This window comes from Salminus brasiliensis, chromosome 3 (genome assembly GCF_030463535.1).
Source record: "Salminus brasiliensis chromosome 3, fSalBra1.hap2, whole genome shotgun sequence".
Taxonomy (NCBI): domain Eukaryota; kingdom Metazoa; phylum Chordata; class Actinopteri; order Characiformes; family Bryconidae; genus Salminus; species Salminus brasiliensis.
In genome coordinates this window covers 49412999-49440555 of record NC_132880.1, presented here as the reverse complement: position 1 = coordinate 49440555, position 27557 = coordinate 49412999, and the positions used below count along the sequence as shown (strand labels likewise).

Genomic DNA, 27557 nt, shown 5'->3' with positions numbered 1-27557 from the left:
CTCTCACCGCCGCGGCCTGGGTTCGATTCGTGGTCAGGGAAGTCCTCTGTTTCTTTTTGACAAAGTGGATGAGTCGGATTCTGTTGTGATTTACCAAGCTTAGGGATTTAGCCAAATGACAAAGAAAATAAGATGTCCTTCGAGCCGAATTTGAACCAGCAACCTAAGGATTGCCATTTTAATAGCTACAGTCCTCCGCTCTACCAACTGAGCTATCGAAGGCAACCGAACACACCCCTTGAAATGCAAGTCAAATGGGAACATGGAAATGCTGTATTGCTTTGTGCCATCAATCCACTTGATTAGCCTTGAGAAACTTGCTTTAAATCAAAATCCTGGAGAGTGCAGCTGATCCATTGGACTACACAACTTGCAACTCAGGTATCAATTGCAGCAGAGTGCCTTGAGGACTTGATTTCTTTCAAAGCTGCACTTCATCTGATCTCCAAACAGAGGGCCCCGTACTCTGCTCAAGATGTTGAGTGCAAAAGAAATACAGGCTTTGCCTTGAGAATCTTGCTTTAAATCAAAATCCTGGAGAGTGCAGCTGATCCATTGGACTTCACAACTTGCAACTCAGGTATCAATGGCAGCAGAGTGCCTTGAGGACTTGATTTGTTTCAAAGCTGCACTTCATCTGATCTCTAAACAGAGGGCCCTTACTCTGCTCAAGATGTTGAGTGGAAAAGAAATACAGGCTTTGCCTACAGGCTGACTCCTTGCAGCAGCGTGTCAATTACGTCTTAGACCTTTTGTTTCTTAGCCCCATTGCATGTACAGAGTGTGGATGGATAGGCGGTTTAGGGCTTGAAAGAGTCTTTCTGCAGGTCGCAGGGCAGCTGTTGTCCCTGGTGGTCTAGTGGCTAGGATTCGGCGCTCTCACCGCCGCGGCCCGGATTCGATTCCCGGTCAGGGAAGTCCTCTGTTTCTTTTTGACAAAGTGGATGAGTCGGATTCTGTTGTGATTTGCCAAGCTTAGGGATTTAGCCAAATGACAAAGAAAATAAGATGTCCTTTGAGCCGGATTTGAACCAGCGACCTAAGGATGGCCATTTTAATACCTACAGTCCTCTGCTCTACCAACTGAACTATCGAAGGCAACCGAACACACCCCTTGAAATGCAAGTCAAATGGGAACATGGAAATGCTGTATTGCTTTGTGCCATCAATCCACTTGATTAGCCTTGAGAAACTTGCTTTAAATCAAAATCCTGGAGAGTGCAGCTGATCCATTGGACTACACAACTTGCAACTCAGGTATCAATTGCAGCAGAGTGCCTTGAGGACTTGATTTGTTTCAAAGCTGCACTTCATCTGATCTCCAAACAGAGGGCCCCGTACTCTTCTCAAGATGTTGAGTGCAAAACAAATACAGGCTTTGCCTTGAGAATCTTGCTTTAAATCAAAATCCTGGAGAGTGCAGCTGATCCATTGGACTTCACAACTTGCAACTCAGGTATCAATGGCAGCAGAGTGCCTTGAGGACTTGATTTGTTTCAAAGCTGCACTTCATCTGATCTCTAAACAGAGGGCCCTTACTCTGCTCATGATGTTGAGTGGAAAAGAAATACAGGCTTTGCCTACAGGCTGACTCCTTGCAGCAGCGTGTCAATTACGTCTTAGACCTTTTGTTTCTTCTTAGCCCCATTGCATGTACAGAGTGTGGATGGATAGGCGGTTTAGGGCTTGAAAGAGTCTTTCTGTAGGTCGCAGTGCAGCTGTTGTCCCTGGTGGTCTAGTGGCTAGGATTCGGCGCTCTCACCGCCGCGGCCCGGGTTCGATTCCCGGTCAGGGAAGTCCTCTGTTTCTTTTTGACAAAGTGGATGAGTCGGATTCTGTTGTGATTTACCAAGCTTAGGGATTTAGCCAAATGACAAAGAAAATAAGATGTCCTTCGAGCCGAATTTGAACCAGCAACCTAAGGATTGCCATTTTAATAGCTACAGTCCTCCGCTCTACCAACTGAGCTATCGAAGGCAACCGAACACACCCCTTGAAATGCAAGTCAAATGGGAACATGGAAATGCTGTATTGCTTTGTGCCATCAATCCACTTGATTAGCCTTGAGAAACTTGCTTTGAATCAAAATCCTGGAGAGTGCAGCTGATCCATTGGACTACACAACTTGCAACTCAGGTATCAATTGCAGCAGAGTGCCTTGAGGACTTGATTTGTTTCAAAGCTGCACTTCATCTGATCTCTAAACAGAGGGCCCTTACTCTGCTCATGATGTTGAGTGGAAAAGAAATACAGGCTTTGCCTACAGGCTGACTCCTTGCAGCAGCGTGTCAATTACGTCTTTGACCTTTTGTTTCTTCTTAGCCCCATTGCATGTACAGAGTGTGGATGGATAGGCGGTTTAGGGCTTGAAAGAGTCTTTCTGCAGGTCGCAGTGCAGCTGTTGTCCCTGGTGGTCTAGTGTCTAGGATTCGGCGCTCTCACCGCCGCGGCCCGGGTTCGATTCCCGGTCAGGGAAGTCCTCTGTTTCTTTTTGACAAAGTGGATGAGTCGGATTCTGTTGTGATTTACCAAGCTTAGGGATTTAGCCAAATGACAAAGAAAATAAGATGTCCTTCGAGCCGGATTTGAACCAGCGACCTAAGGATGGCCATTTTAATACCTACAGTCCTCCGCTCTACCAACTGAGCTATCGAAGTCAACCGAACACACCCCTTGAAATGCAAGTCAAATGGGAACATGGAAATGCTGTATTGCTTTGTGCCATCAATCCACTTGATTAGCCTTGAGAAACTTGCTTTGAATCAAAATCCTGGAGAGTGCAGCTGATCCATTGGACTACACAACTTGCAACTCAGGTATCAATTGCAGCAGAGTGCCTTGAGGACTTGATTTGTTTCAAAGCTGCACTTCATCTGATCTCTAAACAGAGGGCCCTTACTCTGCTCATGATGTTGAGTGGAAAAGAAATACAGGCTTTGCCTACAGGCTTACTCCTTGCAGCAGCGTGTCAATTACGTCTTAGACCTTTTGTTTCTTCTTAGCCCCATTGCATGTACAGAGTGTGGATGGATAGGCGGTTTAGGGCTTGAAAGAGTCTTTCTGCAGGTCGCCGTGCAGCTGTTGTCCCTGGTGGTCTAGTGGCTAGGATTTGGCGCTCTCACCGCCGCGGCTCGGGTTCGATTCCCGGTCAGGGAAGTCATCTGTTTCTTTTTGACGAAGTGGATGAGTCGGATTCTGTTGTGATTTGCCAAGCTTAGGGATTTAGCCAAATGACAAAGAAAATAAGATGTCCTTCAAGCCGGATTTGAACCAGCGACCTAAGGATGGCCATTTTAATACCTACAGTCCTCCGCTCTACCAACTGAGCTATCGAAGGCGACCAAACACACCCCTTGAAATGCAAGTCAAATGGGAACATGGAAATGCTGTATTGCTTTGTGCCATCAATCCACTTGATTAGCCTTGAGAAACTTGCTTTATATCAAAATCCTGGAGAGTGCAGCTGATCCATTGGACTACACAACTTGCAACTCAGGTATCAATTGCAGCAGAGTGCCTTGAGGACTTGATTTCTTTCAAAGCTGCACTTCATCTGATCTCCAAACAGAGGGCCCCGTACTCTGCTCAAGATGTTGAGTGCAAAAGAAATACAGGCTTTGCCTTGAGAATCTTGCTTTAAATCAAAATCCTGGAGAGTGCAGCTGATCCATTGGACTTCACAACTTGCAACTCAGGTATCAATGGCAGCAGAGTGCCTTGAGGACTTGATTTGTTTCAAAGCTGCACTTCATCTGATCTCTAAACAGAGGGCCCTTACTCTGCTCAAGATGTTGAGTGGAAAAGAAATACAGGCTTTGCCTACAGGCTGACTCCTTGCAGCAGCGTGTCAATTACGTCTAAGACCTTTTGTTTCTTCTTAGCCCCATTGCATGTACAGAGTGTGGATGGATAGGCGGTTTAGGGCTTGAAAGAGTCTTTCTGCAGGTCGCAGTGCAGCTGTTGTCCCTGGTGGTCTAGTGGCTAGGATTCGGCGCTCTCACCGCCGCGGCCGGGGTTCGATTCCCGGTCAGGGAAGTCCTCTGTTTCTTTTTGACAAAGTGGATGAGTCGGATTCTGTTGTGATTTGCCAAGCTTAGGGATTTAGCCTAATGACAATGAAAATAAGATGTCCTTCGAGCCGGATTTGAACCAGCGACCTAAGGATGGCCATTTTAATACCTACAGTCCTCCGCTCTACCAACTGAGCTATCGAAGGCAACCGAACACACCCCTTGAAATGCAAGTCAAATGGGAACATGGAAATGCTGTATTGCTTTGTGCCATCAATCCACTTGATTAGCCTTGAGAAACTTGCTTTATATCAAAATCCTGGAGAGTGCAGCTGATCCATTGGACTACACAACTTGCAACTCAGGTATCAATTGCAGCAGAGTGCCTTGAGGACTTGATTTCTTTCAAAGCTGCACTTCATCTGATCTCCAAACAGAGGGCCCCGTACTCTGCTCAAGATGTTGAGTGCAAAAGAAATACAGGCTTTGCCTTGAGAATCTTGCTTTAAATCAAAATCCTGGAGAGTGCAGCTGATCCATTGGACTTCACAACTTGCAACTCAGGTATCAATGGCAGCAGAGTGCCTTGAGGACTTGATTTGTTTCAAAGCTGCACTTCATCTGATCTCTAAACAGAGGGCCCTTACTCTGCTCAAGATGTTGAGTGGAAAAGAAATACAGGCTTTGCCTACAGGCTGACTCCTTGCAGCAGCGTGTCAATTACGTCTAAGACCTTTTGTTTCTTCTTAGCCCCATTGCATGTACAGAGTGTGGATGGATAGGCGGTTTAGGGCTTGAAAGAGTCTTTCTGCAGGTCGCAGTGCAGCTGTTGTCCCTGGTGGTCTAGTGGCTAGGATTCGGCGCTCTCACCGCCGCGGCCCGGGTTCGATTCCCGGTCAGGGAAGTCCTCTGTTTCTTTTTGACAAAGTGGATGAGTCGGATTCTGTTGTGATTTGCCAAGCTTAGGGATTTAGCCAAATGACAAAGAAAATAAGATGTCCTTCGAGCCGGATTTGAACCAGCGACCTAAGGATGGCCATTTTAATACCTACAGTCCTCCGCTCTACCAACTGAGCTATCGAAGGCAACCGAACACACCCCTTGAAATGCAAGTCAAATGGGAACATGGAAATGCTGTATTGCTTTGTGCCATCAATCCACTTGATTAGCCTTGAGAAACTTGCTTTATATCAAAATCCTGGAGAGTGCAGCTGATCCATTGGACTACACAACTTGCAACTCAGGTATCAATTGCAGCAGAGTGCCTTGAGGACTTGATTTCTTTCAAAGCTGCACTTCATCTGATCTCCAAACAGAGGGCCCCGTACTCTGCTCAAGATGTTGAGTGCAAAAGAAATACAGGCTTTGCCTTGAGAATCTTGCTTTAAATCAAAATCCTGGAGAGTGCAGCTGATCCATTGGACTTCACAACTTGCAACTCAGGTATCAATGGCAGCAGAGTGCCTTGAGGACTTGATTTGTTTCAAAGCTGCACTTCATCTGATCTCTAAACAGAGGGCCCTTACTCTGCTCAAGATGTTGAGTGGAAAAGAAATACAGGCTTTGCCTACAGGCTGACTCCTTGCAGCAGCGTGTCAATTACGTCTTAGACCTTTTGTTTCTTCTTAGCCCCATTGCATGTACAGAGTGTGGATGGATAGGCGGTTTAGGGCTTGAAAGAGTCTTTCTGCAGGTAGCAGTGCAGCTGTTGTCCCTGGTGGTCTAGTGGCTAGGATTCGGCGCTCTCACCACAGCGGCCAGGGTTCGATTCCCGGTCAGGGAAGTCGTCTGTTTCTTTTTGACAAAGTGGATGAGTTGGATTCTGTTGTGATTTGCCAAGCTTAGGGATTTAGCCAAATGACAAAGAAAATAAGATGTCCTTCGAGCATGATTTGAACCAGCGACATAAGGATGGCCATTTTAATACCTACAGTCCTCCGCTCTACCAACTGAGCTATCGAAGGCAACTGAACACTCTCCTTGAAATGCAAGTCAAATGGGAACATGGAAATGCTGTATTGCTTTGTGCCATCAATCCACTTGATTAGCCTTGAGAAACTTGCTTTAAATCAAAATCCTGGAGAGTGCAGCTGATCCATTGGACTACACAACTTGCAACTCAGGTATCAATTGCAGCAGAGTGCCTTGAGGACTTGATTTCTTTCAAAGCTGCACTTCATCTGATCTCCAAACAGAGGGCCCCGTACTCTGCTCAAGATGTTGAGTGCAAAAGAAATAGAGGCTTTGCCTTGAGAATCTTGCTTTAAATCAAAATCCTGGAGAGTGCAGCTGATCCATTGGACTTCACAACTTGCAACTCAGGTATCAATGGCAGCAGAGTGCCTTGAGGACTTGATTTGTTTCAAAGCTGCACTTCATCTGATCTCTAAACAGAGGGCCCTTACTCTGCTCATGATGTTGAGTGGAAAAGAAATACAGGCTTTGCCTACAGGCTGACTCCTTGCAGCAGCGTGTCAATTACGTCTTTGACCTTTTGTTTCTTCTTAGCCCCATTGCATGTACAGAGTGTGGATGGATAGGCGGTTTAGGGCTTGAAAGAGTCTTTCTGCAGGTCGCAGTGCAGCTGTTGTCCCTGGTGGTCTAGTGGCTAGGATTCGGCGCTCTCACCGCCGCGGCCCGGGTTCGATTCCCGGTCAGGGAAGTCCTCTGTTTCTTTTTGACAAAGTGGATGAGTCGGATTCTGTTGTGATTTACCAAGCTTAGGGATTTAGCCAAATGACAAAGAAAATAAGATGTCCTTCAAGCCGGATTTGAACCAGCGACCTAAGGATGGCCATTTTAATACCTACAGTCCTCCGCTCTACCAACTGAGCTATCGAAGGCAACTGAACACACCCCTTGAAATGCAAGTCAAATGGGAACATGGAAATGCTGTATTGCTTTGTGCCATCAATCCACTTGATTAGCCTTGAGAAACTTGCTTTAAATCAAAATCCTGGAGAGTGCAGCTGATCCATTGGACTACACAACTTGCAACTCAGGTATCAATTGCAGCAGAGTGCCTTGAGGACTTGATTTCTTTCAAAGCTGCACTTCATCTGATTTCCAAACAGAGGGCCCCGTACTCTGCTCAAGATGTTGAGTGCAAAAGAAATAGAGGCTTTGCCTTGAGAATCTTGCTTTAAATCAAAATCCTGGAGAGTGCAGCTGATCCATTGGACTTCACAACTTGCAACTCAGGTATCAATGGCAGCAGAGTGCCTTGAGGACTTGATTTGTTTCAAAGCTGCACTTCATCTGATCTCTAAACAGAGGGCCCTTACTCTGCTCATGATGTTGAGTGGAAAAGAAATACAGGCTTTGCCTACAGGCTGACTCCTTGCAGCAGCGTGTCAATTACGTCTTTGACCTTTTGTTTCTTCTTAGCCCCATTGCATGTACAGAGTGTGGATGGACAGGCGGTTTAGGGCTTGAAAGAGTCTTTCTGCTGGTCGCAGTGCAGCTGTTGTCCCTGGTGGTCTAGTGGCTAGGATTCGGCGCTCTCACCGCCGCGGCCCGGGTTCGATTCCCGGTCAGGGAAGTCCTCTGTTTCTTTTTGACAAAGTGGATGAGTCGGATTCTGTTGTGATTTGCCAAGCTTAGGGATTTAGCCAAATGACAAAGAAAATAAGATGTCCTTCGAGCATGATTTGAACCAGCGACCTAAGGATGGCCATTTTAATACCTACAGTCCTCCGCTCTACCAACTGAGCTATCGAAGGCAACTGAACACTCTCCTTGAAATGCAAGTCAAATGGGAACATGGAAATGCTGTATTGCTTTGTGCCATCAATCCACTTGATTAGCCTTGAGAAACTTGCTTTATATCAAAATCCTGGAGAGTGCAGCTGATCCATTGGACTACACAACTTGCAACTCAGGTATCAATTGCAGCAGAGTGCCTTGAGGACTTGATTTCTTTCAAAGCTGCACTTCATCTGATCTCCAAACAGAGGGCCCCGTACTCTGCTCAAGATGTTGAGTGCAAAAGAAATACAGGCTTTGCCTTGAGAATCTTGCTTTAAATCAAAATCCTGGAGAGTGCAGCTGATCCATTGGACTTCACAACTTGCAACTCAGGTATCAATGGCAGCAGAGTGCCTTGAGGACTTGATTTGTTTCAAAGCTGCACTTCATCTGATCTCTAAACAGAGGGCCCTTACTCTGCTCAAGATGTTGAGTGGAAAAGAAATACAGGCTTTGCCTACAGGCTGACTCCTTGCAGCAGCGTGTCAATTACGTCTAAGACCTTTTGTTTCTTCTTAGCCCCATTGCATGTACAGAGTGTGGATGGATAGGCGGTTTAGGGCTTGAAAGAGTCTTTCTGCAGGTCGCAGTGCAGCTGTTGTCCCTGGTGGTCTAGTGGCTAGGATTCGGCGCTCTCACCGCCGCGGCCCGGGTTCGATTCCCGGTCCGGGAAGTCCTCTGCTTCTTTTTGACAAAGTGGATGAGTCGGATTCTGTTGTTATTTGCCAAGCTTAGGGATTTAGCCAAATGACAAAGAAAATAAGATGTCCTTCGAGCCGGATTTGAACCAGCGACCTAAGGATGGCCATTTTAATACCTACAGTCCTCCGCTCTACCAACTGAGCTATCGAAGGCAACTGAACACACCCCTTGAAATGCAAGTCAAATGGGAACATGGAAATGCTGTATTGCTTTGTGCCATCAATCCACTTGATTAGCCTTGAGAAACTTGCTTTAAATCAAAATCCTGGAGAGTGCAGCTGATCCATTGGACTACACAACTTGCAACTCAGGTATCAATTGCAGCAGAGTGCCTTGAGGACTTGATTTCTTTCAAAGCTGCACTTCATCTGATCTCCAAACAGAGGGCCCCGTACTCTGCTCAAGATGTTGAGTGCAAAAGAAATAGAGGCTTTGCCTTGAGAATCTTGCTTTAAATCAAAATCCTGGAGAGTGCAGCTGATCCATTGGACTTCACAACTTGCAACTCAGGTATCAATGGCAGCAGAGTGCCTTGAGGACTTGATTTCTTTCAAAGCTGCACTTCATCTGATCTCTAAACAGAGGGCCCTTACTCTGCTCATGATGTTGAGTGGAAAAGAAATACAGGATTTGCCTACAGGCTGACTCCTTGCAGCAGCGTGTCAATTACGTCTTAGACCTTTTGTTTCTTCTTAGCCCCATTGCATGTACAGAGTGTGGATGGATAGGCGGTTTAGGGCTTGAAAGAGTCTTTCTGCAGGTCGCAGTGCAGCTGTTGTCCCTGGTGGTCTAGTGGCTAGGATTCGGCGCTCTCACCGCCGCGGCCCGGGTTCGATTCCCGGTCAGGGAAGTCCTCTGTTTCTTTTTGACAAAGTGGATGAGTCGGATTCTGTTGTTATTTGCCAAGCTTAGGGATTTAGCCAAATGACAAAGAAAATAAGATGTCCTTCGAGCCGGATTTGAACCAGCGACCTAAGGATGGCCATTTTAATACCTACAGTCCTCCGCTCTACCAACTGAGCTATCGAAGGCAACTGAACACACCCCTTGAAATGCAAGTCAAATGGGAACATGGAAATGCTGTATTGCTTTGTGCCATCAATCCACTTGATTAGCCTTGAGAAACTTGCTTTATATCAAAATCCTGGAGAGTGCAGCTGATCCATTGGACTACACAACTTGCAACTCAGGTATCAATTGCAGCAGAGTGCCTTGAGGACTTGATTTCTTTCAAAGCTGCACTTCATCTGATCTCCAAACAGAGGGCCCCGTACTCTGCTCAAGATGTTGAGTGCAAAAGAAATACAGGCTTTGCCTTGAGAATCTTGCTTTAAATCAAAATCCTGGAGAGTGCAGCTGATCCATTGGACTTCACAACTTGCAACTCAGGTATCAATGGCAGCAGAGTGCCTTGAGGACTTGATTTGTTTCAAAGCTGCACTTCATCTGATCTCTAAACAGAGGGCCCTTACTCTGCTCAAGATGTTGAGTGGAAAAGAAATACAGGCTTTGCCTACAGGCTGACTCCTTGCAGCAGCGTGTCAATTACGTCTTAGACCTTTTGTTTCTTCTTAGCCCCATTGCATGTACAGAGTGTGGATGGATAGGCGGTTTAGGGCTTGAAAGAGTCTTTCTGCAGGTAGCAGTGCAGCTGTTGTCCCTGGTGGTCTAGTGGCTAGGATTCGGCGCTCTCACCACAGCGGCCAGGGTTCGATTCCCGGTCAGGGAAGTCCTCTGTTTCTTTTTGACAAAGTGGATGAGTCGGATTCTGTTGTGATTTGCCAAGCTTAGGGATTTAGCCAAATGACAAAGAAAATAAGATGTCCTTCGAGCATGATTTGAACCAGCGACCTAAGGATGGCCATTTTAATACCTACAGTCCTCCGCTCTACCAACTGAGCTATCGAAGGCAACTGAACACTCTCCTTGAAATGCAAGTCAAATGGGAACATGGAAATGCTGTATTGCTTTGTGCCATCAATCCACTTGATTAGCCTTGAGAAACTTGCTTTAAATCAAAATCCTGGAGAGTGCAGCTGATCCATTGGACTACACAACTTGCAACTCAGGTATCAATTGCAGCAGAGTGCCTTGAGGACTTGATTTCTTTCAAAGCTGCACTTCATCTGATCTCCAAACAGAGGGCCCCGTACTCTGCTCAAGATGTTGAGTGCAAAAGAAATAGAGGCTTTGCCTTGAGAATCTTGCTTTAAATCAAAATCCTGGAGAGTGCAGCTGATCCATTGGACTTCACAACTTGCAACTCAGGTATCAATGGCAGCAGAGTGCCTTGAGGACTTGATTTGTTTCAAAGCTGCACTTAATCTGATCTCTAAACAGAGGGCCCTTACTTTGCTCATGATGTTGAGTGGAAAAGAAATACAGGCTTTGCCTACAGGCTGACTCCTTGCAGCAGCGTGTCAATTACGTCTTTGACCTTTTGTTTCTTCTTAGCCCCATTGCATGTACAGAGTGTGGATGGATAGGCGGTTTAGGGCTTGAAAGAGTCTTTCTGCAGGTCGCAGTGCAGCTGTTGTCCCTGGTGGTCTAGTGGCTAGGATTCGGCGCTCTCACCGCCGCGGCCCGGGTTCGATTCCCGGTCAGGGAAGTCCTCTGTTTCTTTTTGAAAAAGTGGATGAGTCGGATTCTGTTGTGATTTGCCAAGCTTAGGGATTTAGCCAAATGACAAAGAAAATAAGATGTCCTTTGAGCATGATTTGAACCAGCGACCTAAGGATGGCCATTTTAATACCTACAGTCCTCTGCTCTACCAACTGAGCTATCGAAGGCAACTGAACACTCTCCTTGAAATGCAAGTCAAATGGGAACATGGAAATGCTGTATTGCTTTGTGCCATCAATCCACTTGATTAGCCTTGAGAAACTTGCTTTGAATCAAAATCCTGGAGAGTGCAGCTGATCCATTGGACTACACAACTTGCAACTCAGGTATCAATTGCAGCAGAGTGCCTTGAGGACTTGATTTCTTTCAAAGCTGCACTTCATCTGATCTCCAAACAGAGGGCCCCGTACTCTGCTCAAGATGTTGAGTGCAAAAGAAATACAGGCTTTGCCTTGAGAATCTTGCTTTAAATCAAAATCCTGGAGAGTGCAGCTGATCCATTGGACTTCACAACTTGCAACTCAGGTATCAATGGCAGCAGAGTGCCTTGAGGACTTGATTTGTTTCAAAGCTGCACTTCATCTGATCTCTAAACAGAGGGCCCTTACTCTGCTCAAGATGTTGAGTGGAAAAGAAATACAGGCTTTGCCTACAGGCTGACTCCTTGCAGCAGCGTGTCAATTACGTCTTTGACCTTTTGTTTCTTCTTAGCCCCATTGCATGTACAGAGTGTGGATGGATAGGCGGTTTAGGGCTTGAAAGAGTCTTTCTGCAGGTCGCAGTGCAGCTGTTGTCCCTGGTGGTCTAGTGGCTAGGATTCGGCGCTCTCACCGCCGCGGCCCGGGTTCGATTCCCGGTCAGGGAAGTCCTCTGTTTCTTTTTGACAAAGTGGATGAGTCGGATTCTGTTGTGATTTACCAAGCTTAGGGATTTAGCCAAATGACAGAGAAAATAAGATGTCCTTCGAGCCGGATTTGAACCAGCGACCTAAGGATGGCCATTTTAATACCTACAGTCCTCCGCTCTACCAACTGAGCTATCGAAGGCAACCGAACACACCCCTTGAAATGCAAGTCAAATGGGAACATGGAAATGCTGTATTGCTTTGTGCCATCAATCCACTTGATTAGCCTTGAGAAACTTGCTTTAAATCAAAATCCTGGAGAGTGCAGCTGATCCATTGGACTACACAACTTGCAACTCAGGTATCAATTGCAGCAGAGTGCCTTGAGGACTTGATTTCTTTCAAAGCTGCACTTCATCTGATCTCCAAACAGAGGGCCCCGTACTCTGCTCAAGATGTTGAGTGCAAAAGAAATACAGGCTTTGCCTTGAGAATCTTGCTTTAAATCAAAATCCTGGAGAGTGCAGCTGATCCATTGGACTTCACAACTTGCAACTCAGGTATCAATGGCAGCAGAGTGCCTTGAGGACTTGATTTGTTTCAAAGCTGCACTTCATCTGATCTCTAAACAGAGGGCCCTTACTCTGCTCATGATGTTGAGTGGAAAAGAAATACAGGCTTTGCCTACAGGCTGACTCCTTGCAGCAGCGTGTCAATTACGTCTTTGACCTTTTGTTTCTTCTTAGCCCCATTGCATGTACAGAGTGTGGATGGATAGGCGGTTTAGGGCTTGAAAGAGTCTTTCTGCAGGTCGCAGTGCAGCTGTTGTCCCTGGTGGTCTAGTGGCTAGGATTCGGCGCTCTCACCGCCGCGGCCCGGGTTAGATTCCCGGTCAGGGAAGTCCTCTGTTTCTTTTTGAAAAAGTGGATGAGTCGGATTCTGTTGTGATTTGCCAAGCTTAGGGATTTAGCCAAATGACAAAGAAAATAAGATGTCCTTTGAGCATGATTTGAACCAGCGACCTAAGGATGGCCATTTTAATACCTACAGTCCTCTGCTCTACCAACTGAGCTATCGAAGGCAACTGAACACTCTCCTTGAAATGCAAGTCAAATGGGAACATGGAAATGCTGTATTGCTTTGTGCCATCAATCCACTTGATTAGCCTTGAGAAACTTGCTTTGAATCAAAATCCTGGAGAGTGCAGCTGATCCATTGGACTACACAACTTGCAACTCAGGTATCAATTGCAGCAGAGTGCCTTGAGGACTTGATTTCTTTCAAAGCTGCACTTCATCTGATCTCCAAACAGAGGGCCCCGTACTCTGCTCAAGATGTTGAGTGCAAAAGAAATACAGGCTTTGCCTTGAGAATCTTGCTTTAAATCAAAATCCTGGAGAGTGCAGCTGATCCATTGGACTTCACAACTTGCAACTCAGGTATCAATGGCAGCAGAGTGCCTTGAGGACTTGATTTGTTTCAAAGCTGCACTTCATCTGATCTCTAAACAGAGGGCCCTTACTCTGCTCAAGATGTTGAGTGGAAAAGAAATACAGGCTTTGCCTACAGGCTGACTCCTTGCAGCAGCGTGTCAATTACGTCTTTGACCTTTTGTTTCTTCTTAGCCCCATTGCATGTACAGAGTGTGGATGGATAGGCGGTTTAGGGCTTGAAAGAGTCTTTCTGCAGGTCGCAGTGCAGCTGTTGTCCCTGGTGGTCTAGTTGCTAGGATTTGGCGCTCTCACCGCGGCGGCCCGGGTTCGATTCCCGGTCAGGGAAGTCCTCTGTTTCTTTTTGACAAAGTGGATGAGTCGGATTCTGTTGTGATTTACCAAGCTTAGGGATTTAGCCAAATGACAAAGAAAATAAGATGTCCTTCGAGCCGGATTTGAACCAGCGACCTAAGGATGGCCATTTTAATACCTACAGTCCTCCGCTCTACCAACTGAGCTATCGAAGGCAACCGAACACACCCCTTGAAATGCAAGTCAAATGGGAACATGGAAATGCTGTATTGCTTTGTGCCATCAATCCACTTGATTAGCCTTGAGAAACTTGCTTTAAATCAAAATCCTGGAGAGTGCAGCTGATCCATTGGACTACACAACTTGCAACTCAGGTATCAATTGCAGCAGAGTGCCTTGAGGACTTGATTTCTTTCAAAGCTGCACTTCATCTGATCTCCAAACAGAGGGCCCCGTACTCTGCTCAAGATGTTGAGTGCAAAAGAAATACAGGCTTTGCCTTGAGAATCTTGCTTTAAATCAAAATCCTGGAGAGTGCAGCTGATCCATTGGACTTCACAACTTGCAACTCAGGTATCAATGGCAGCAGAGTGCCTTGAGGACTTGATTTGTTTCAAAGCTGCACTTCATCTGATCTCTAAACAGAGGGCCCTTACTCTGCTCATGATGTTGAGTGGAAAAGAAATACAGGCTTTGCCTACAGGCTGACTCCTTGCAGCAGCGTGTCAATTACGTCTTTGACCTTTTGTTTCTTCTTAGCCCCATTGCATGTACAGAGTGTGGATGGATAGGCGGTTTAGGGCTTGAAAGAGTCTTTCTGCAGGTCGCAGTGCAGCTGTTGTCCCTGGTGGTCTAGTGGCTAGGATTCGGCGCTCTCACCGCCGCGGCCCGGGTTCGATTCCCGGTCAGGGAAGTCCTCTGTTTCTTTTTGAAAAAGTGGATGAGTCGGATTCTGTTGTGATTTGCCAAGCTTAGGGATTTAGCCAAATGACAAAGAAAATAAGATGTCCTTTGAGCATGATTTGAACCAGCGACCTAAGGATGGCCATTTTAATACCTACAGTCCTCTGCTCTACCAACTGAGCTATCGAAGGCAACTGAACACTCTCCTTGAAATGCAAGTCAAATGGGAACATGGAAATGCTGTATTGCTTTGTGCCATCAATCCACTTGATTAGCCTTGAGAAACTTGCTTTGAATCAAAATCCTGGAGAGTGCAGCTGATCCATTGGACTACACAACTTGCAACTCAGGTATCAATTGCAGCAGAGTGCCTTGAGGACTTGATTTCTTTCAAAGCTGCACTTCATCTGATCTCCAAACAGAGGGCCCCGTACTCTGCTCAAGATGTTGAGTGCAAAAGAAATACAGGCTTTGCCTTGAGAATCTTGCTTTAAATCAAAATCCTGGAGAGTGCAGCTGATCCATTGGACTTCACAACTTGCAACTCAGGTATCAATGGCAGCAGAGTGCCTTGAGGACTTGATTTGTTTCAAAGCTGCACTTCATCTGATCTCTAAACAGAGGGCCCTTACTCTGCTCAAGATGTTGAGTGGAAAAGAAATACAGGCTTTGCCTACAGGCTGACTCCTTGCAGCAGCGTGTCAATTACGTCTTTGACCTTTTGTTTCTTCTTAGCCCCATTGCATGTACAGAGTGTGGATGGATAGGCGGTTTAGGGCTTGAAAGAGTCTTTCTGCAGGTCGCAGTGCAGCTGTTGTCCCTGGTGGTCTAGTGGCTAGGATTCGGCGCTCTCACCGCCGCGGCCCGGGTTCGATTCCCGGTCAGGGAAGTCCTCTGTTTCTTTTTGACAAAGTGGATGAGTCGGATTCTGTTGTGATTTACCAAGCTTAGGGATTTAGCCAAATGACAAAGAAAATAAGATGTCCTTCGAGCCGGATTTGAACCAGCGACCTAAGGATGGCCATTTTAATACCTACAGTCCTCCGCTCTACCAACTGAGCTATCGAAGGCAACCGAACACACCCCTTGAAATGCAAGTCAAATGGGAACATGGAAATGCTGTATTGCTTTGTGCCATCAATCCACTTGATTAGCCTTGAGAAACTTGCTTTAAATCAAAATCCTGGAGAGTGCAGCTGATCCATTGGACTACACAACTTGCAACTCAGGTATCAATTGCAGCAGAGTGCCTTGAGGACTTGATTTCTTTCAAAGCTGCACTTCATCTGATCTCCAAACAGAGGGCCCCGTACTCTGCTCAAGATGTTGAGTGCAAAAGAAATACAGGCTTTGCCTTGAGAATCTTGCTTTAAATCAAAATCCTGGAGAGTGCAGCTGATCCATTGGACTTCACAACTTGCAACTCAGGTATCAATGGCAGCAGAGTGCCTTGAGGACTTGATTTGTTTCAAAGCTGCACTTCATCTGATCTCTAAACAGAGGGCCCTTACTCTGCTCATGATGTTGAGTGGAAAAGAAATACAGGCTTTGCCTACAGGCTGACTCCTTGCAGCAGCGTGTCAATTACGTCTTTGACCTTTTGTTTCTTCTTAGCCCCATTGCATGTACAGAGTGTGGATGGACAGGCGGTTTAGGGCTTGAAAGAGTCTTTCTGCAGGTCGCAGTGCAGCTGTTGTCCCTGGTGGTCTAGTGGCTAGGATTCGGCGCTCTCACCGCCGCGGCCCGGGTTCGATTCCCGGTCAGGGAAGTCCTCTGTTTCTTTTTGAAAAAGTGGATGAGTCGGATTCTGTTGTGATTTGCCAAGCTTAGGGATTTAGCCAAATGACAAAGAAAATAAGATGTCCTTTGAGCATGATTTGAACCAGCGACCTAAGGATGGCCATTTTAATACCTACAGTCCTCTGCTCTACCAACTGAGCTATCGAAGGCAACTGAACACTCTCCTTGAAATGCAAGTCAAATGGGAACATGGAAATGCTGTATTGCTTTGTGCCATCAATCCACTTGATTAGCCTTGAGAAACTTGCTTTGAATCAAAATCCTGGAGAGTGCAGCTGATCCATTGGACTACACAACTTGCAACTCAGGTATCAATTGCAGCAGAGTGCCTTGAGGACTTGATTTCTTTCAAAGCTGCACTTCATCTGATCTCCAAACAGAGGGCCCCGTACTCTTCTCAAGATGTTGAGTGCAAAAGAAATACAGGCTTTGCCTTGAGAATCTTGCTTTAAATCAAAATCCTGGAGAGTGCAGCTGATCCATTGGACTTCACAACTTGCAACTCAGGTATCAATGGCAGCAGAGTGCCTTGAGGACTTGATTTGTTTCAAAGCTGCACTTCATCTGATCTCTAAACAGAGGGCCCTTACTCTGCTCAAGATGTTGAGTGGAAAAGAAATACAGGCTTTGCCTACAGGCTGACTCCTTGCAGCAGCGTGTCAATTACGTCTAAGACCTTTTGTTTCTTCTTAGCCCCATTGCATGTACAGAGTGTGGATGGATAGGCGGTTTAGGGCTTGAAAGAGTCTTTCTGCAGGTCGCAGTGTAGCTGTTGTCCCTGGTGGTCTAGTGGCTAGGATTCGGCGCTCTCACCTCCGCGGCCCGGGTTTGATTCCCGGTCAGGGAAGTCCTCTGTTTCTTTTTGACAAAGTGGATGAGTCGGATTCTGTTGTGATTTGCCAAGCTTAGGGATTTAGCCAAATGACAAAGAAAATAAGATGTCCTTCGAGCCGGATTTGAACCAGCGACCTAAGGATGGCCATTTTAATACCTACAGTCCTCCGCTCTACCAACTGAGCTATCGAAGGCAACTGAACACACTCCTTGAAATGCAAGTCAAATGGGAACATGGAAATGCTGTATTGCTTTGTGCCATCAATCCACTTGATTAGCCTTGAGAAACTTGCTTTAAATCAAAATCCTGGAGAGTGCAGCTGATCCATTGGACTACACAACTTGCAACTCAGGTATCAATTGCAGCAGAGTGCCTTGAGGACTTGATTTCTTTCAAAGCTGCACTTCATCTGATCTCCAAACAGAGGGCCCCGTACTCTGCTCAAGATGTTGAGTGCAAAAGAAATACAGGCTTTGCCTTGAGAATCTTGCTTTAAATCAAAATCCTGGAGAGTGCAGCTGATCCATTGGACTTCACAACTTGCAACTCAGGTATCAATGGCAGCAGAGTGCCTTGAGGACTTGATTTGTTTCAAAGCTGCACTTCATCTGATCTCTAAACAGAGGGCCCTTACTCTGCTCAAGATGTTGAGTGCAAAAGAAATACAGGCTTTGCCTACAGGCTGACTCCTTGCAGCAGCGTGTCAATTACGTCTAAGACCTTTTGTTTCTTCTTAGCCCCATTGCATGTACAGAGTGTGGATGGATAGGCGGTTTAGGGCTTGAAAGAGTCTTTCTGCAAGTCGCAGTGCAGCTGTTGTCCCTGGTGGTCTTGTGGCTAGGATTCGGTGCTCTCACTGCCTCGGCGTGGGTTCGATTCCCGGTCAGGGAAGTCCTCTGTTTCTTTTTGACAAAGTGGATGAGTCGGATTCTGTTGTGATTTGCCAAGCTTAGGGATTTAGCCTAATGACAAAGAAAATAAGATGTCCTTCGAACCGGATTTGAACCAGCGACCTAAGGATGGCCATTTTAATACCTACAGTCCTCCGCTCTACCAACTGAGCTATCGAAGGCAACCGAACACACCCCTTGAAATGCAAGTCAAATGGGAACATGGAAATGCTGTATTGCTTTGTGCCATCAATCCACTTGATTAGCCTTGAGAAACTTGCTTTATATCAAAATCCTGGAGAGTGCAGCTGATCCATTGGACTACACAACTTGCAACTCAGGTATCAATTGCAGCAGAGTGCCTTGAGGACTTGATTTCTTTCAAAGCTGCACTTCATCTGATCTCCAAACAGAGGGCCCCATACTCTGCTCAAGATGTTGAGTGCAAAAGAAATACAGGCTTTGCCTTGAGAATCTTGCTTTAAATCAAAATCCTGGAGAGTGCAGCTGATCCATTGGACTACACAACTTGCAACTCAGGTATCAATTGCAGCAGAGTGCCTTGAGGACTTGATTTCTTTCAAAGCTGCACTTCATCTGATCTCCAAACAGAGGGCCCCGTACTCTGCTCAAGATGTTGAGTGCAAAAGAAATACAGGCTTTGCCTTGAGAATCTTGCTTTAAATCAAAATCCTGGAGAGTGCAGCTGATCCATTCGACTTCACAACTTGCAACTCAGGTATCAATGGCAGCAGAGTGCCTTGAGGACTTGATTTGTTTCAAAGCTGCACTTCATCTGATCTCTAAACAGAGGGCCCTAAACAGAGAAACTTGCTTTATATCAAAATCCTGGAGAGTGCAGCTGATCCATTGGACTACACAACTTGCAACTCAGGTATCAATTGCAGCAGAGTGCCTTGAGGACTTGATTTCTTTCAAAGCTGCACTTCATCTGATCTCCAAACAGAGGGCCCCGTACTCTGCTCAAGATGTTGAGTGCAAAAGAAATACAGGCTTTGCCTTGAGAATCTTGCTTTAAATCAAAATCCTGGAGAGTGCAGCTGATCCATTGGACTTCACAACTTGCAACTCAGGTATCAATGGCAGCAGAGTGCCTTGAGGACTTGATTTGTTTCAAAGCTGCACTTCATCTGATCTCTAAACAGAGGGCCCTTACTCTGCTCAAGATGTTGAGTGGAAAAGAAATACAGGCTTTGCCTACAGGCTGACTCCTTGCAGCAGCGTGTCAATTAAGTCTAAGACCTTTTGTTTCTTCTTAGCCCCATTGCATGTACAGAGTGTGGATGGATAGGCGGTTTAGGGCTTGAAAGAGTCTTTCTGCAGGTCGCAGTGCAGCTGTTGTCCCTGGTGGTCTAGTGGCTAGGATTCGGCGCTCTCACCGCCGCGGCCCGGGTTCGATTCCCGGTTAGGGAAGTCCTCTGTTTCTTTTTGACAAAGTGGATGAGTCGGATTCTGTTGTGATTTGCCAAGCTTAGGGATTTAGCCAAATGACAAAGAAAATAAGATGTCCTTCGAGCCGGATTTGAACCAGCGACCTAAGGATGGCCATTTTAATACCTACAGTCCTCCGCTCTACCAACTGAGCTATCGAAGGCAACTGAACACACCCTTTGAAATGCAAGTCAAATGGGAACATGGAAATGCTGTATTGCTTTGTGCCATCAATCCACTTGATTAGCCTTGAGAAACTTGCTTTAAATCAAAATCCTGGAGAGTGCAGCTGATCCATTGGACTACACAACTTGCAACTCAGGTATCAATTGCAGCAGAGTGCCTTGAGGACTTGATTTCTTTCAAAGCTGCACTTCATCTGATCTCCAAACAGAGGGCCCCGTACTCTGCTCAAGATGTTGAGTGCAAAAGAAATACAGGCTTTGCCTTGAGAATCTTGCTTTAAATCAAAATCCTGGAGAGTGCAGCTGATCCATTGGACTTCACAACTTGCAACTCAGGTATCAATGGCAGCAGAGTGCCTTGAGGACTTGATTTGTTTCAAAGCTGCACTTCATCTGATCTCTAAACAGAGGGCCCTTACTCTGCTCAAGATGTTGAGTGGAAAAGAAATACAGGCTTTGCCTACAGGCTGACTCCTTGCAGCAGCGTGTCAATTACGTCTTAGACCTTTTGTTTCTTCTTAGCCCCATTGCATGTACAGAGTGTGGATGGATAGGCGGTTTAGGGCTTGAAAGAGTCTTTCTGCAGGTAGCAGTGCAGCTGTTGTCCCTGGTGGTCTAGTGGCTAGGATTCGGCGCTCTCACCGCAGCGGCCAGGGTTCGATTCCCGGTCAGGGAAGTCGTCTGTTTCTTTTTGACAAAGTGGATGAGTCGGATTCTGTTGTGATTTGCCAAGCTTAGGGATTTAGCCAAATGACAAAGAAAATAAGATGTCCGTCGAACATGATTTGAACCAGCGACCTAAGGATGGCCATTTTAATACCTACAGTCCTCCACTCTACCAACTGAGCTATCGAAGGCAACTGAACACTCTCCTTGAAATGCAAGTCAAATGGGAACATGGAAATGCTGTATTGCTTTGTGCCATCAATCCACTTGATTAGCCTTGAGAAACTTGCTTTAAATCAAAATCCTGGAGAGTGCAGCTGATCCATTGGACTACACAACTTGCAACTCAGGTATCAATTGCAGCAGAGTGCCTTGAGGACTTGATTTCTTTCAAAGCTGCACTTCATCTGATCTCCAAACAGAGGGCCCCGTACTCTGCTCAAGATGTTGAGTGCAAAAGAAATACAGGCTTTGCCTTGAGAATCTTGCTTTAAATCAAAATCCTGGAGAGTGCAGCTGATCCATTGGACTTCACAACTTGCAACTCAGGTATCAATGGCAGCAGAGTGCTTTGAGGACTTGATTTGTTTCAAAGCTGCACTTCATCTGATCTCTAAACAGAGGGCCCTTACTCTGCTCATGATGTTGAGTGGAAAAGAAATACAGGCTTTGCCTACAGGCTGACTCCTTGCAGCAGCGTGTCAATTACGTCTTTGACCTTTTGTTTCTTCTTAGCCCCATTGCATGTACAGAGTGTGGATGGATAGGCGGTTTAGGGCTTGAAAGAGTCTTTCTGCAGGTCGCAGTGCAGCTGTTGTCCCTGGTGGTCTAGTGGCTAGGATTCGGCGCTCTCACCGCCGCGGCCCGGGTTCGATTCCCGGTCAGGGAAGTCCTCTGTTTCATTTTGACAAAGTGGATGAGTCGGATTCTGTTGTGATTTTCCAAGCTTAGGGATTTAGCCAAATGACAAAGAAAATAAGATGTCCTTCGAGCCGGATTTGAACCAGCGACCTAAGGACGGCCATTTTAATACCTACAGTCCTCCGCTCTAACAACTGAGCTATCAAAGGCAACTGAACACACCCCTTGAAATGCAAGTCAAATGGGAACATGGAAATGCTGTATTGCTTTGTGCCATCAATCCACTTGATTAGCCTTGAGAAACTTGCTTTAAATCAAAATCCTGGAGAGTGCAGCTGATCCATTGGACTACACAACTTGCAACTCAGGTATCAATTGCAGCAGAGTGCCTTGAGGACTTGATTTCTTTCAAAGCTGCACTTCATCTGATCTCCAAACAGAGGGCCCCGTACTCTGCTCAAGATGTTGAGTGCAAAAGAAATAGAGGCTTTGCCTTGAGAATCTTGCTTTAAATCAAAATCCTGGAGAGTGCAGCTGATCCATTGGACTTCACAACTTGCAACTCAGGTATCAATGGCAGCAGAGTGCCTTGAGGACTTGATTTGTTTCAAAGCTGCACTTCATCTGATCTCTAAACAGAGGGCCCTTACTCTGCTCATGATGTTGAGTGGAAAAGAAATACAGGCTTTGCCTACAGGCTGACTCCTTGCAGCAGCGTGTCAATTACGTCTTTGACCTTTTGTTTCTTCTTAGCCCCATTGCATGTACAGAGTGTGGATGGATAGGCGGTTTAGGGCTTGAAAGAGTCTTTCTGCAGGTCGCAGTGCAGCTGTTGTCCCTGGTGGTCTAGTGGCTAGGATTCGGCGCTCTCACCGCCGCGGCCCGGGTTCGATTCCCGGTCAGGGAAGTCCTCTGTTTCATTTTGACAAAGTGGATGAGTCGGATTCTGTTGTGATTTTCCAAGCTTAGGGATTTAGCCAAATGACAAAGAAAATAAGATGTCCTTCGAGCCGGATTTGAACCAGCGACCTAAGGATGGCCATTTTAATACCTACAGTCCTCCGCTCTACCAACTGAGCTATCGAAGGCAACTGAACACTCTCCTTGAAATGCAAGTCAAATGGGAACATGGAAATGCTGTATTGCTTTGTGCCATCAATCCACTTGATTAGCCTTGAGAAACTTGCTTTGAATCAAAATCCTGGAGAGTGCAGCTGATCCATTGGACTACACAACTTGCAACTCAGGTATCAATTGCAGCAGAGTGCCTTGAGGACTTGATTTCTTTCAAAGCTGCACTTCATCTGATCTCCAAACAGAGGGCCCCGTACTCTGCTCAAGATGTTGAGTGCAAAAGAAATACAGGCTTTGCCTTGAGAATCTTGCTTTAAATCAAAATCCTGGAGAGTGCAGCTGATCCATTGGACTTCACAACTTGCAACTCAGGTATCAATGGCAGCAGAGTGCCTTGAGGACTTGATTTGTTTCAAAGCTGCACTTCATCTGATCTCTAAACAGAGGGCCCTAAACAGAGAAACTTGCTTTAAATCAAAATCCTGGAGAGTGCAGCTGATCCATTGGACTACACAACTTGCAACTCAGGTATCAATTGCAGCAGAGTGCCTTGAGGACTTGATTTCTTTCAAAGCTGCACTTCATCTGATCTCCAAACAGAGGGCCCCGTACTCTGCTCAAGATGTTGAGTGCAAAAGAAATACAGGCTTTGCCTTGAGAATCTTGCTTTAAATCAAAATCCTGGAGAGTGCAGCTGATCCATTGGATTTCACAACTTGCAACTCAGGTATCAATGGCAGCAGAGTGCCTTGAGGACTTGATTTGTTTCAAAGCTGCACTTCATCTGATCTCTAAACAGAGGGCCCTTACTCTGCTCATGATGTTGAGTGGAAAAGAAATACAGGCTTTGCCTACAGGCTGACTCCTTGCAGCAGCGTGTCAATTACGTCTTTGACCTTTTGTTTCTTCTTAGCCCCATTGCATGTACAGAGTGTGGATGGATAGGCGGTTTAGGGCTTGAAAGAGTCTTTCTGCAGGTCGCAGTGCAGCTGTTGTCCCTGGTGGTCTAGTGGCTAGGATTCGGCGCTCTCACCGCCGCGGCCCGGGTTCGATTCCCGGTCAGGGAAGTCCTCTGTTTCTTTTTGACAAAGTGGATGAGTCGGATTCTGTTGTGATTTGCCAAGCTTAGGGATTTAGCCAAATGACAAAGAAAATAAGATGTCCTTCGAGCCGGATTTGAACCAGCGACCTAAGGATGGCCATTTTAATACCTACAGTCCTCCGCTCTACCAACTGAGCTATCGAAGGCAACTGAACACACCCCTTGAAATGCAAGTCAAATGGGAACATGGAAATGCTGTATTGCTTTGTGCCATCAATCCACTTGATTAGCCTTGAGAAACTTGCTTTATATCAAAATCCTGGAGAGTGCAGCTGATCCATTGGACTACACAACTTGCAACTCAGGTATCAATTGCAGCAGAGTGCCTTGAGGACTTGATTTCTTTCAAAGCTGCACTTCATCTGATCTCCAAACAGAGGGCCCCGTACTCTGCTCAAGATGTTGAGTGCAAAAGAAATACAGGCTTTGCCTTGAGAATCTTGCTTTAAATCAAAATCCTGGAGAGTGCAGCTGATCCATTGGACTTCACAACTTGCAACTCAGGTATCAATGGCAGCAGAGTGCCTTGAGGACTTGATTTGTTTCAAAGCTGCACTTCATCTGATCTCTAAACAGAGGGCCCTTACTCTGCTCAAGATGTTGAGTGGAAAAGAAATACAGGCTTTGCCTACAGGCTGACTCCTTGCAGCAGCGTGTCAATTACGTCTTAGACCTTTTGTTTCTTCTTAGCCCCATTGCATGTACAGAGTGTGGATGGATAGGCGGTTTAGGGCTTGAAAGAGTCTTTCTGCAGGTAGCAGTGCAGCTGTTGTCCCTGGTGGTCTAGTGGCTAGGATTCGGCGCTCTCACCACAGCGGCCAGGGTTCGATTCCCGGTCAGGGAAGTCCTCTGTTTCTTTTTGACAAAGTGGATGAGTCGGATTCTGTTGTGATTTGCCAAGCTTAGGGATTTAGCCAAATGACAAAGAAAATAAGATGTCCTTCGAGCATGATTTGAACCAGCGACCTAAGGATGGCCATTTTAATACCTACAGTCCTCTGCTCTACCAACTGAGCTATCGAAGGCAACTGAACACTCTCCTTGAAATGCAAGTCAAATGGGAACATGGAAATGCTGTATTGCTTTGTGCCATCAATCCACTTGATTAGCCTTGAGAAACTTGCTTTAAATCAAAATCCTGGAGAGTGCAGCTGATCCATTGGACTACACAACTTGCAACTCAGGTATCAATTGCAGCAGAGTGCCTTGAGGACTTGATTTCTTTCAAAGCTGCACTTCATCTGATCTCCAAACAGAGGGCCCCGTACTCTGCTCAAGATGTTGAGTGCAAAAGAAATAGAGGCTTTGCCTTGAGAATCTTGCTTTAAATCAAAATCCTGGAGAGTGCAGCTGATCCATTGGACTTCACAACTTGCAACTCAGGTATCAATGGCAGCAGAGTGCCTTGAGGACTTGATTTGTTTCAAAGCTGCACTTAATCTGATCTCTAAACAGAGGGCCCTTACTTTGCTCATGATGTTGAGTGGAAAAGAAATACAGGCTTTGCCTACAGGCTGACTCCTTGCAGCAGCGTGTCAATTACGTCTTTGACCTTTTGTTTCTTCTTAGCCCCATTGCATGTACAGAGTGTGGATGGATAGGCGGTTTAGGGCTTGAAAGAGTCTTTCTGCAGGTCGCAGTGCAGCTGTTGTCCCTGGTGGTCTAGTGGCTAGGATTCGGCGCTCTCACCGCCGCGGCCCGGGTTCGATTCCCGGTCAGGGAAGTCCTCTGTTTCTTTTTGAAAAAGTGGATGAGTCGGATTCTGTTGTGATTTGCCAAGCTTAGGGATTTAGCCAAATGACAAAGAAAATAAGATGTCCTTTGAGCATGATTTGAACCAGCGACCTAAGGATGGCCATTTTAATACCTACAGTCCTCTGCTCTACCAACTGAGCTATCGAAGGCAACTGAACACTCTCCTTGAAATGCAAGTCAAATGGGAACATGGAAATGCTGTATTGCTTTGTGCCATCAATCCACTTGATTAGCCTTGAGAAACTTGCTTTGAATCAAAATCCTGGAGAGTGCAGCTGATCCATTGGACTACACAACTTGCAACTCAGGTATCAATTGCAGCAGAGTGCCTTGAGGACTTGATTTCTTTCAAAGCTGCACTTCATCTGATCTCCAAACAGAGGGCCCCGTACTCTGCTCAAGATGTTGAGTGCAAAAGAAATACAGGCTTTGCCTTGAGAATCTTGCTTTAAATCAAAATCCTGGAGAGTGCAGCTGATCCATTGGACTTCACAACTTGCAACTCAGGTATCAATGGCAGCAGAGTGCCTTGAGGACTTGATTTGTTTCAAAGCTGCACTTCATCTGATCTCTAAACAGAGGGCCCTTACTCTGCTCAAGATGTTGAGTGGAAAAGAAATACAGGCTTTGCCTACAGGCTGACTCCTTGCAGCAGCGTGTCAATTACGTCTTTGACCTTTTGTTTCTTCTTAGCCCCATTGCATGTACAGAGTGTGGATGGATAGGCGGTTTAGGGCTTGAAAGAGTCTTTCTGCAGGTCGCAGTGCAGCTGTTGTCCCTGGTGGTCTAGTGGCTAGGATTCGGCGCTCTCACCGCCGCGGCCCGGGTTCGATTCCCGGTCAGGGAAGTCCTCTGTTTCTTTTTGACAAAGTGGATGAGTCGGATTCTGTTGTGATTTACCAAGCTTAGGGATTTAGCCAAATGACAAAGAAAATAAGATGTCCTTCGAGCCGGATTTGAACCAGCGACCTAAGGATGGCCATTTTAATACCTACAGTCCTCCGCTCTACCAACTGAGCTATCGAAGGCAACCGAACACACCCCTTGAAATGCAAGTCAAATGGGAACATGGAAATGCTGTATTGCTTTGTGCCATCAATCCACTTGATTAGCCTTGAGAAACTTGCTTTAAATCAAAATCCTGGAGAGTGCAGCTGATCCATTGGACTACACAACTTGCAACTCAGGTATCAATTGCAGCAGAGTGCCTTGAGGACTTGATTTCTTTCAAAGCTGCACTTCATCTGATCTCCAAACAGAGGGCCCCGTACTCTGCTCAAGATGTTGAGTGCAAAAGAAATAGAGGCTTTGCCTTGAGAATCTTGCTTTAAATCAAAATCCTGGAGAGTGCAGCTGATCCATTGGACTTCACAACTTGCAACTCAGGTATCAATGGCAGCAGAGTGCCTTGAGGACTTGATTTGTTTCAAAGCTGCACTTCATCTGATCTCTAAACAGAGGGCCCTTACTCTGCTCATGATGTTGAGTGGAAAAGAAATACAGGCTTTGCCTACAGGCTGACTCCTTGCAGCAGCGTGTCAATTACGTCTTTGACCTTTTGTTTCTTCTTAGCCCCATTGCATGTACAGAGTGTGGATGGATAGGCGGTTTAGGGCTTGAAAGAGTCTTTCTGCAGGTCGCAGTGCAGCTGTTGTCCCTGGTGGTCTAGTGGCTAGGATTCGGCGCTCTCACCGCCGCGGCCCGGGTTCGATTCCCGGTCAGGGAAGTCCTCTGTTTCTTTTTGAAAAAGTGGATGAGTCGGATTCTGTTGTGATTTGCCAAGCTTAGGGATTTAGCCAAATGACAAAGAAAATAAGATGTCCTTTGAGCATGATTTGAACCAGCGACCTAAGGATGGCCATTTTAATACCTACAGTCCTCTGCTCTACCAACTGAGCTATCGAAGGCAACTGAACACTCTCCTTGAAATGCAAGTCAAATGGGAACATGGAAATGCTGTATTGCTTTGTGCCATCAATCCACTTGATTAGCCTTGAGAAACTTGCTTTGAATCAAAATCCTGGAGAGTGCAGCTGATCCATTGGACTACACAACTTGCAACTCAGGTATCAATTGCAGCAGAGTGCCTTGAGGACTTGATTTCTTTCAAAGCTGCACTTCATCTGATCTCCAAACAGAGGGCCCCGTACTCTGCTCAAGATGTTGAGTGCAAAAGAAATACAGGCTTTGCCTTGAGAATCTTGCTTTAAATCAAAATCCTGGAGAGTGCAGCTGATCCATTGGACTTCACAACTTGCAACTCAGGTATCAATGGCAGCAGAGTGCCTTGAGGACTTGATTTGTTTCAAAGCTGCACTTCATCTGATCTCTAAACAGAGGGCCCTTACTCTGCTCAAGATGTTG

The 27557-nt window shown here is 46.1% G+C and overlaps 32 non-coding genes across 32 annotated transcripts; 17 read left to right on the top strand and 15 right to left on the bottom strand.

Annotated features, from left to right (window-relative positions):
• The first annotated feature begins 1724 nt into the window (after positions 1-1724).
• trnae-cuc (transfer RNA glutamic acid (anticodon CUC)) lies at positions 1725-1796 on the top strand. The gene has a single exon. It is a non-coding gene; the product is annotated as a tRNA-Glu (tRNA).
• A 1454-nt stretch (positions 1797-3250) lies between these two features.
• trnay-gua (transfer RNA tyrosine (anticodon GUA)) lies at positions 3251-3337 on the bottom strand. Its single transcript is given in 2 exon segments — positions 3251-3286; positions 3301-3337. It is a non-coding gene; the product is annotated as a tRNA-Tyr (tRNA).
• A 792-nt stretch (positions 3338-4129) lies between these two features.
• Positions 4130-4216, bottom strand: trnay-gua (transfer RNA tyrosine (anticodon GUA)). Its single transcript is given in 2 exon segments — positions 4130-4165; positions 4180-4216. It is a non-coding gene; the product is annotated as a tRNA-Tyr (tRNA).
• A 626-nt stretch (positions 4217-4842) lies between these two features.
• trnae-cuc (transfer RNA glutamic acid (anticodon CUC)) lies at positions 4843-4914 on the top strand. Its single transcript has one exon. It is a non-coding gene; the product is annotated as a tRNA-Glu (tRNA).
• Positions 4915-5008: 94 nt separating this feature from the next.
• Positions 5009-5095, bottom strand: trnay-gua (transfer RNA tyrosine (anticodon GUA)). The gene is given in 2 exon segments: positions 5009-5044; positions 5059-5095. It is a non-coding gene; the product is annotated as a tRNA-Tyr (tRNA).
• A 1505-nt stretch (positions 5096-6600) lies between these two features.
• trnae-cuc (transfer RNA glutamic acid (anticodon CUC)) lies at positions 6601-6672 on the top strand. The gene has a single exon. It is a non-coding gene; the product is annotated as a tRNA-Glu (tRNA).
• A 94-nt stretch (positions 6673-6766) lies between these two features.
• Positions 6767-6853, bottom strand: trnay-gua (transfer RNA tyrosine (anticodon GUA)). The gene is given in 2 exon segments: positions 6767-6802; positions 6817-6853. It is a non-coding gene; the product is annotated as a tRNA-Tyr (tRNA).
• Positions 6854-7479: 626 nt separating this feature from the next.
• trnae-cuc (transfer RNA glutamic acid (anticodon CUC)) lies at positions 7480-7551 on the top strand. The gene has a single exon. It is a non-coding gene; the product is annotated as a tRNA-Glu (tRNA).
• A 973-nt stretch (positions 7552-8524) lies between these two features.
• trnay-gua (transfer RNA tyrosine (anticodon GUA)) lies at positions 8525-8611 on the bottom strand. Its single transcript is given in 2 exon segments — positions 8525-8560; positions 8575-8611. It is a non-coding gene; the product is annotated as a tRNA-Tyr (tRNA).
• Positions 8612-9237: 626 nt separating this feature from the next.
• On the top strand, positions 9238-9309 carry trnae-cuc (transfer RNA glutamic acid (anticodon CUC)). Its single transcript has one exon. It is a non-coding gene; the product is annotated as a tRNA-Glu (tRNA).
• A 94-nt stretch (positions 9310-9403) lies between these two features.
• trnay-gua (transfer RNA tyrosine (anticodon GUA)) lies at positions 9404-9490 on the bottom strand. Its single transcript is given in 2 exon segments — positions 9404-9439; positions 9454-9490. It is a non-coding gene; the product is annotated as a tRNA-Tyr (tRNA).
• Positions 9491-10995: 1505 nt separating this feature from the next.
• trnae-cuc (transfer RNA glutamic acid (anticodon CUC)) lies at positions 10996-11067 on the top strand. Its single transcript has one exon. It is a non-coding gene; the product is annotated as a tRNA-Glu (tRNA).
• An 807-nt stretch (positions 11068-11874) lies between these two features.
• Positions 11875-11946, top strand: trnae-cuc (transfer RNA glutamic acid (anticodon CUC)). Its single transcript has one exon. It is a non-coding gene; the product is annotated as a tRNA-Glu (tRNA).
• A 94-nt stretch (positions 11947-12040) lies between these two features.
• On the bottom strand, positions 12041-12127 carry trnay-gua (transfer RNA tyrosine (anticodon GUA)). Its single transcript is given in 2 exon segments — positions 12041-12076; positions 12091-12127. It is a non-coding gene; the product is annotated as a tRNA-Tyr (tRNA).
• Positions 12128-13798: 1671 nt separating this feature from the next.
• trnay-gua (transfer RNA tyrosine (anticodon GUA)) lies at positions 13799-13885 on the bottom strand. Its single transcript is given in 2 exon segments — positions 13799-13834; positions 13849-13885. It is a non-coding gene; the product is annotated as a tRNA-Tyr (tRNA).
• Positions 13886-14511: 626 nt separating this feature from the next.
• trnae-cuc (transfer RNA glutamic acid (anticodon CUC)) lies at positions 14512-14583 on the top strand. The gene has a single exon. It is a non-coding gene; the product is annotated as a tRNA-Glu (tRNA).
• Positions 14584-15390: 807 nt separating this feature from the next.
• Positions 15391-15462, top strand: trnae-cuc (transfer RNA glutamic acid (anticodon CUC)). The gene has a single exon. It is a non-coding gene; the product is annotated as a tRNA-Glu (tRNA).
• A 94-nt stretch (positions 15463-15556) lies between these two features.
• trnay-gua (transfer RNA tyrosine (anticodon GUA)) lies at positions 15557-15643 on the bottom strand. The gene is given in 2 exon segments: positions 15557-15592; positions 15607-15643. It is a non-coding gene; the product is annotated as a tRNA-Tyr (tRNA).
• A 626-nt stretch (positions 15644-16269) lies between these two features.
• On the top strand, positions 16270-16341 carry trnae-cuc (transfer RNA glutamic acid (anticodon CUC)). Its single transcript has one exon. It is a non-coding gene; the product is annotated as a tRNA-Glu (tRNA).
• Positions 16342-17314: 973 nt separating this feature from the next.
• Positions 17315-17401, bottom strand: trnay-gua (transfer RNA tyrosine (anticodon GUA)). Its single transcript is given in 2 exon segments — positions 17315-17350; positions 17365-17401. It is a non-coding gene; the product is annotated as a tRNA-Tyr (tRNA).
• Positions 17402-18193: 792 nt separating this feature from the next.
• On the bottom strand, positions 18194-18280 carry trnay-gua (transfer RNA tyrosine (anticodon GUA)). Its single transcript is given in 2 exon segments — positions 18194-18229; positions 18244-18280. It is a non-coding gene; the product is annotated as a tRNA-Tyr (tRNA).
• A 1180-nt stretch (positions 18281-19460) lies between these two features.
• On the top strand, positions 19461-19532 carry trnae-cuc (transfer RNA glutamic acid (anticodon CUC)). Its single transcript has one exon. It is a non-coding gene; the product is annotated as a tRNA-Glu (tRNA).
• A 94-nt stretch (positions 19533-19626) lies between these two features.
• Positions 19627-19713, bottom strand: trnay-gua (transfer RNA tyrosine (anticodon GUA)). Its single transcript is given in 2 exon segments — positions 19627-19662; positions 19677-19713. It is a non-coding gene; the product is annotated as a tRNA-Tyr (tRNA).
• Positions 19714-21218: 1505 nt separating this feature from the next.
• On the top strand, positions 21219-21290 carry trnae-cuc (transfer RNA glutamic acid (anticodon CUC)). Its single transcript has one exon. It is a non-coding gene; the product is annotated as a tRNA-Glu (tRNA).
• Positions 21291-22097: 807 nt separating this feature from the next.
• trnae-cuc (transfer RNA glutamic acid (anticodon CUC)) lies at positions 22098-22169 on the top strand. The gene has a single exon. It is a non-coding gene; the product is annotated as a tRNA-Glu (tRNA).
• Positions 22170-22263: 94 nt separating this feature from the next.
• trnay-gua (transfer RNA tyrosine (anticodon GUA)) lies at positions 22264-22350 on the bottom strand. The gene is given in 2 exon segments: positions 22264-22299; positions 22314-22350. It is a non-coding gene; the product is annotated as a tRNA-Tyr (tRNA).
• A 981-nt stretch (positions 22351-23331) lies between these two features.
• Positions 23332-23403, top strand: trnae-cuc (transfer RNA glutamic acid (anticodon CUC)). The gene has a single exon. It is a non-coding gene; the product is annotated as a tRNA-Glu (tRNA).
• A 94-nt stretch (positions 23404-23497) lies between these two features.
• On the bottom strand, positions 23498-23584 carry trnay-gua (transfer RNA tyrosine (anticodon GUA)). The gene is given in 2 exon segments: positions 23498-23533; positions 23548-23584. It is a non-coding gene; the product is annotated as a tRNA-Tyr (tRNA).
• A 1505-nt stretch (positions 23585-25089) lies between these two features.
• Positions 25090-25161, top strand: trnae-cuc (transfer RNA glutamic acid (anticodon CUC)). Its single transcript has one exon. It is a non-coding gene; the product is annotated as a tRNA-Glu (tRNA).
• Positions 25162-25968: 807 nt separating this feature from the next.
• On the top strand, positions 25969-26040 carry trnae-cuc (transfer RNA glutamic acid (anticodon CUC)). The gene has a single exon. It is a non-coding gene; the product is annotated as a tRNA-Glu (tRNA).
• Positions 26041-26134: 94 nt separating this feature from the next.
• trnay-gua (transfer RNA tyrosine (anticodon GUA)) lies at positions 26135-26221 on the bottom strand. Its single transcript is given in 2 exon segments — positions 26135-26170; positions 26185-26221. It is a non-coding gene; the product is annotated as a tRNA-Tyr (tRNA).
• A 626-nt stretch (positions 26222-26847) lies between these two features.
• Positions 26848-26919, top strand: trnae-cuc (transfer RNA glutamic acid (anticodon CUC)). Its single transcript has one exon. It is a non-coding gene; the product is annotated as a tRNA-Glu (tRNA).
• Positions 26920-27557: the final 638 nt, after the last annotated feature.